The following is a 7,174-nucleotide window of genomic DNA, read 5'->3' as shown; positions in this document are numbered from 1 at the left end:
AGGACTTACACATAGCACCCAACCATAGAAATGGCTGAACCAAAATATCTCTTTTAGCTAGTCACCCCTGTGTCACATTCCAAGCATGAATGTGGGATCTCATAGAAGAACCAATCGAAGAAAAATCAAGAGAATCGAGAGGTTAAACCACCTCAAGCCCCATCAAACCATGATCACACCAAAACCGATGCTCCAAAGAAATGAACCGAACTTGGAGTGTCATCCAGAATCCACCACTATCCTTGAGGAATTTTTCGTCTCCTTGTCTCTCAGGCTTTATCACAATCCAATCACAAATCACTAGGCCCTAAATGGAGACTACTCTCTCAAGCTTTACCGCAATCTAATTTTGGATCACTAAGCCCTAAATTGAGGCTTCTCCCTCAAGCTTTACCATGTATGCTGCCAAAACCGGTCAATGGATTCCTAGGACTTTGGGAATGAACCTTGAGACAATCTCCACACTGGATTCCTAAATCCATCCGACAATCCAAAGCTCAAAAACTGAAATAAACATCCCAACACCATGGCATCCGGAAAAAGGCAACACTAGGCTAAAAACCATTGTCATAACCCAAGAGAACCATGCCACTGACAACAAGAGAACCATACACCAACATGCAAAGTCATGCATGTCCAAACCAACTAGGAAATCACACATGCAAAAGGTTACCAGCAAGTATTCCTGTTGAAACTTCTTGATCCTGCTTTCCTTTCCTTGATCCTTGCTTTCCTTCCTTTCCCTTTGCTTTCTTTTCCTTTCTTGATCTAGAGGTAGAGTGGTCCAATAAAACTCTAAGTGATCAAAAATGAGATAGAGAAAGAGAGAGAATAATGAGGGAGCTCTAAACTTGAATAGCCCAAGAGATTAACACTTACTAAGAAACTTGCCAATTGGTCTTCATATGCCTTTTTATTAGTGAGACCTATATTTTCTTCGTTTTCCATTATTTTCCTTCATTTTCCTCCTCACATGCAACCTGTGACCTTTCGGCTTACTTTTCTTCTAATTTTCTTTATTTTCATAAATAAATGTGCCAAAAATGCCTTTTTACCTTTTAATTCCTTTGCCATAGTCCTTTCCAATTTACATAGCCAAAAACACACATCCAATGATGTGCACTAGGATATCTTTTCCCAGCGTTCGGCTTGGAATAATTGTCCCTTACCCATGGCCTTATTATTGCCTTTATTTACATTATTACATAAAATTTTCACGCGGGTTGTTACATAACCCTCCCCCTTGGGGACACCATCCTCGATGATAAAACACAACAAGACCACTGAAAAACAAACATACATCCCATGGAGCTTTATAACTTAGCTCGTTGTAGTATTTACAGTGAAATACCTTCTCGAATCATAAACATCATGACAACATGACAACATACCACATATTGGAGCTTTATAACATACCTCATTATGATATTTATAATAATAACATATACACATATGCACATTTTCTAAACCGGAAGATAAAAGGATATGATGCCCGTACTAATCAAAAAGGGAATCCAGAGGCCTACACGTCCACCCTCAAACTAATACCAGGATCACCTCCTTCCGAGGAAGTCTAGAATCCACAGTCACAGTCAAAGTTGCAACCTTTGTCCAGGGAAACCTATTTAAACTTGGCCCAGATCAGATTTTGAGGCGTTGTGTTAGGGAGGAGGAAGTCTTTGACATCCTCCTAACCTATCATGATGGGCCCTGTGGAGGTCACTTTGTAGCAAAAATAACCGCCTTCAAAATTCTATAGGCAGGCTACTATTGGCCCACTCTTCATCAAGATGTCAGGAGATACATCAGCCAATGTGACCGATATAAAAGGATGGGGAAACTGACTCCAAGGGATGAGATGCCCCTCCAACCTCAAGTGACTTTCAAGCCATTTGAGAAGTGGGGCATGGAATTTGTGGGTCCTATCAACCCTCCTTCAAAGCAGATGTCTTACATAATTGTGTGCATAGATTACTTGATAAAGTGGGCAGAAACAAAAGCAATCAAAGCAGTGACAAAAGAAAAGGTAGCTGAGTTTCTGAGGGAAAATATCTTCTACAAGTTTGGCTACCCAAGAGAATTAGTCACAGATCAAGGAAGTCAGTTTACCTCTAACCTGATTGAAGACCTGCTCACTCATCACAAGAATATGCACAAAACTTCCACCTCTTATCATCTACAAGAAAATGGATACGTGGAAGTCACTAATAGAGCTTTGGAAGAGATTTTGACTAAAGTAGTGAGCAGCAGCAGAAAAGATTGGGTGGATCATTTGGTTGAGGCCACTTGGGCCTACAACACTACTTGGAAAACTACAACAAGTTTCACATTGTATGAGCTAGTCTACAAGAAGAAGTTTTTGTTGTCTATAGAATTTGAATATAACACATTGAGCATGGAAACTCAGATGGACCTAGACCTCAGCCATGCACAACAGGAAAGATTACTGCAGCTGAATGGATTAGATGAACAGAGAATGCAGGCCCTTCTCCACTCAGAGGTGGTCCAACTTCAAAGAAAGATATGGCATGACTGGCACCCTAAAGAAAAGCAATTTCAACCAGGAGATTAGACACTGTTATATGATTCAAGATATAAGGATTTCAAAGGAAAGCTGAGGACAAGATGGCTGGGACCATATACAGTGGAGAAATGCAACGAAAATGGTTCAGTCCTTATCAGGACCATTAATGAAGAATCCATCCCCATGCTTTTCAATGGGCATCGATTGAAAGTCTACAGGAAGCCCATTTCTAAGAAATAGTTCATTGAAACTCTAGATAAATTAGTATTGGTAGTGGAGAAGGCGCCTGTCTCCACTCCACCCACACCTTGAACACACAAAAAAAAAAGGAAAAGAATAAAAGATCCTTGGGTGAAAACCTCTAGGAGGTGCCCAAGGCAAACAATGAGGGTGAAAAACTCCTAGAGGCACCCCAGCTATCTTAGACTTAAAAAAAAAGGGTGAAAAAAGAAAAAGGAGAAAAAGAAAAAAGAAAATTAAACCTAATTTCTGTTAGATAAATTTCAGGTTGCAAGAAGGACATTGCAGGTCAGGAGGATCGCACAAGACAAAGATAGAGGTCAGCACGAGGCTGCAAGCATCCCTCACAATCCATTCCTCCATGACCACTACCCTTTCCTAAGATTTGGTCTCATTCGGGCTAAGATTTCACCTTCTACAGGAAAGTTCTGTGTCTTCTATAGGAAGTTCTGTGTCTTCTATAGGAAGATCTTGTAGAACCTACAGACAAGCCAAAATGAATCTCAAAAGAGGACTCGAAGGTTGGGAATCTGCCCATGAGGCCTGTACACCTCCTTGCTTCCATCCATCACCATATGTCTCCTTTTTCCATCTTTGTACACCTTCATTGCACTCATTTTTTTCCTGCACAGTCACATAAAAAAATCCTATTTTCTTCATACTACTGGCAAAAAAAAATTAATGACAAATCAAGCAGTAGTTTTTCACTCACCATACCTGTTACCCTCCATCTAGACTCCTCATCAGCTGAGACCCTCGTCAACAGTATAACCTTGCTCATTCTATCTTGCATTCCAGTAGGAGAAGTAGCTACAAGACATCCTACAGGAATCCTGTAGCAGTTGATCCCTCTGAAAGACATACTCTAGAGATAGGGATAGCAAAGTATGGCAGAAGAAACATGCATGGAGCTCTACTTGAACATATGAACATCAGCAACAGCCGAGGCCAAGCATGCAGTGTGCATGCAGCAACAACAAACGAAGGAATGTGTTCCAAAACCCGAAATCTGCATAACACGGACGCGACCACAGAGGTAAGTGCCTAAACTTGTTCTTCAATTGCATAAATTATATTTTAAAGATGCATGACTATGGGAATGGCTTGGATTGAGTGGAATTGGTGGCCAGTCAATTGGCCACCCTCGGCCAGTTACACATCCTCGTGGAATCCCAACGAGCTCCGTTAAATTCAAAACTGCCGATTAGATGTGCAGCTAGCACATGTGGAGTGTCCATTCAGGAAGAAATTGTCGGGACTCATAGTGGTGGTGGTGGTTAATGGGACAAAGCAGGTGATGGTAGTCAGAAACATGGAGAAACATTATGCTTGTGACATCGGATCAACGGTCTGGTCCGGCCACCTCATTCCCTCACCACGAATCATGCTGCAAGTAAAAGACGCTCAGTTGAAACATGCACCACCCTATGTTCATTATGCACTCACAACGCTCTTGGCTGGAGTACGCATCCATCACTTCCATAATAGTTAACAAGTCGTCCTCCACTATTTTTTCTACCTGTTTTCGAAAATCTCCCACCTATCGGGCTTTGTCAAAAGCACAATTTCATTCTATAGGAACCGGGAGCCTTCTACAAGAAGGATTCTACAGGAAAGGCAGAGATCAGATCTGTGGAAGGAAAACCCGGAATTTTCGTCGAATTTCAAGCTCCGAACAAGGTAGGCTCGAGAAAAATCCTCTGTGCATGATTCGTTTGAGCAAGGTGGTGAATTGAACAAGCCATTAGATTGAAAAACAAGGGTAAAAGTCTGCCTATGCATTGAGAAAAAAGTGAAAGTCTGCCTGCATATTTCCCTGAGTCTACACAGTTACTTTTTCTCTCTGCATTTGAGATCTCCCCATCCTTTTTCCAAATTCCCCTGTAAGAAAGATACATGCAACAATAAGGGCCAGCCTGTGTGAGTGCGTGAAAAAACGATTGTGCCTATCTATCTGTGTGTCGAGAAAAGAACCTATGCCCTTATACTTTGTTCTGTAAAAGAAAATTTTCTTTTGATAAATAGACATTCAAATTCTAGGTGACAATAGTCTTAAAAGAGGAGAATTATTGCTACTTGATATTGTAAGGAAGAGACAAGAAATTCATTCTTGGGTTCAGAAGAAACCAAATTCAACTATGCTCTATTGCAGTGATTGACTGTTTATTTTCCTGAGAATTTTCCTTTCTGGTTAAAATGTAAAAAGAGCACTCAACACCATGCCAGGAGGATTCATAAGGAAAGAACCCTCAGAATCTAGCAAGTTGCATGAGCACCCTGAGGTGGTGGACCCTCTCACTCGGGAAAATTGGATCCTTCTTTGACAAAATTCACGGTTATGATGAGGAAATAACTGAAGAGTTTTTAATGTCCCTGATACCACATTCAAAGACACATGCCACAATTAGTTTTAGGGGTTTGATCCTAAAACATACCCCTGAGCTCATCAGTAGAATTACTAGTCTACCATTGGGCCCCCCTTGGAGCAAAGAAGAGAGATCATTGGGCCAAGTTGCTAAGAAAACATTTTTTCTGCCGGAGGAGCATCCTATAAAAGACAAAAACATAGTTAGAAGGACAAGCTTGTCTCCTCTCTAGACTGAAGTTAGTTATAAAATTATGAAGTATATCACATGTGAAGGGATGTTTAGCATCATCTACGGATATCATTTCAGGTTGTTACATGAATTAAGGCATGGGATGGACTTGCCACCAGCCAAGAAACTTAGCGTCCCATATTTCCTTCTTCAGTCGTTAATTGAATGTGGTACAAAGCTAAATGAAGGGATCCTAGATAAGTTGGCCCATCATGGGCTCATCAAACTATTGGTGGAAGATGATTTACACACCTATACTATCCCCATAGCTTGGGAAACCTTCAGAAATATGCCTAGGGATGATAACATTAGAACTTTGGCTGAGAACATCACCCTATCCAATAGTGACGAGGGGGAGAAAACTGAAGGAATTCAGAAGAAAAATGATGAGGGAACATAGGACATTCAAGTAGAGGGAAAAATAGAGGAAGAACAGAAAGAAAAAGAAGAATTTGGCTATACTGCTGAACCGAAGAGAGCAAAGGAGAAAAAAACAAAAATAGAGAAAGGGAGAAAGAAAAAGGTTGGGAAGAAAAATGCCAATAAAGCCCAGAAGAAGACCACCACAGCCAAGGTAGGGACCCAGAAAGGAAAGAGAAAGACACACCCTGAGATATCAGTCACACAGACATAAACAATGAACACAAAGGTTTCTACAAGAAGTGAGGGAAAATAACAACAAGAAGAGAAATCCCCTAAGATGTTGGCAAGGGAGGCAGCAGTTGTGCTTGCTGCATTAAGCACCCCTACAAAACAAAAAGGAAAGAGGAAAAGGACCTCCATTTACTTCAAAGCCAGAAAAAATACAAGGATCAAAGTAGGCAAACCTCAGCCACCGTCCAAGGAACCGTTTGTCATTGAGAACTCACCCACTAAATAGAAGGAAGAGTCTCCTTCAAATATATCAATTACCTATGAAAGAGGAAGCCCAAAACGCTCTACATGGAAAGAGAAAATTAAGTTGATGGCCTCAAAGGAAGCTCTACAGGAAGATGTAACATCTCTATAGGAAACTCTAGCCAAGTTAAAAGAGACTGAGAAATTGGAGTATAAGGTAGCTAGATAGTCACAAGGGGAGAGCAAAACCAAGAAATACCTGAACCTACCCCTCAACTTGATTTGAGCTCATATTACAATCTGTTAGAGGGAGGGAAAATCATCCCACAGAAATTTGTTGTACCGTTATTTTTCAAATTAGAGAAAGAGAGGATCAGAACACGCACATGGATGAAAATCGCCAAATATAAGAGACTTGAGGACATAGGCAACATGGAGGAGAAGTTAAAATAATTAAGGGGAGAATTCGCCATGGTAAGGCATGTAGAAAGCTGCAAAAGAGCCAAGCTGCAGGAGGAGAATGAGCTGTTGAAAAAACAGTTGTAGCTACAGGAAATCCACAAGGAAGATGGTTGTCCATTTTTGGAGGGCAACAACAGCAAGGAGGACCTGCAACAGACAAGGACACAACTGAGAAACATCAGAAAGAGGAAGAGCTACAAGCTAATGTGGAAATGCTAACAAAAATGCTGCAAGAACAGGAATCTCGGGTAGCAAAAGAAATAGAGGTTTTGAAATAACAGTTCCAAGAGAAAGAGGCCTAATTGGCCTGCATGGCCGGTTGGGCAATAGAAGCCTTACAATGTAGGAAAACTACTAAATATTATGCATTATACCTCAAATACCATTGGTTGCAATTTCAAATTAACACACTGGCCCGAAGGGGCACCATTCCATTTTAGAATTACAGTCAGTTTATGTATTTGTGTGACAGTAGCTCAGCTGAAGATAAGGCCAAGTTAGCAGAGTTCTATTT

The sequence above is a fragment of the Pinus tabuliformis genome, chromosome 7 (assembly GCF_031772625.1).
Source record: "Pinus tabuliformis cultivar Carrire ecotype Pingquan chromosome 7, CPIR1, whole genome shotgun sequence".
Lineage (NCBI taxonomy): Eukaryota > Viridiplantae > Streptophyta > Pinopsida > Pinales > Pinaceae > Pinus > Pinus tabuliformis.
Note: the sequence above shows the minus strand (reverse complement) of the source record.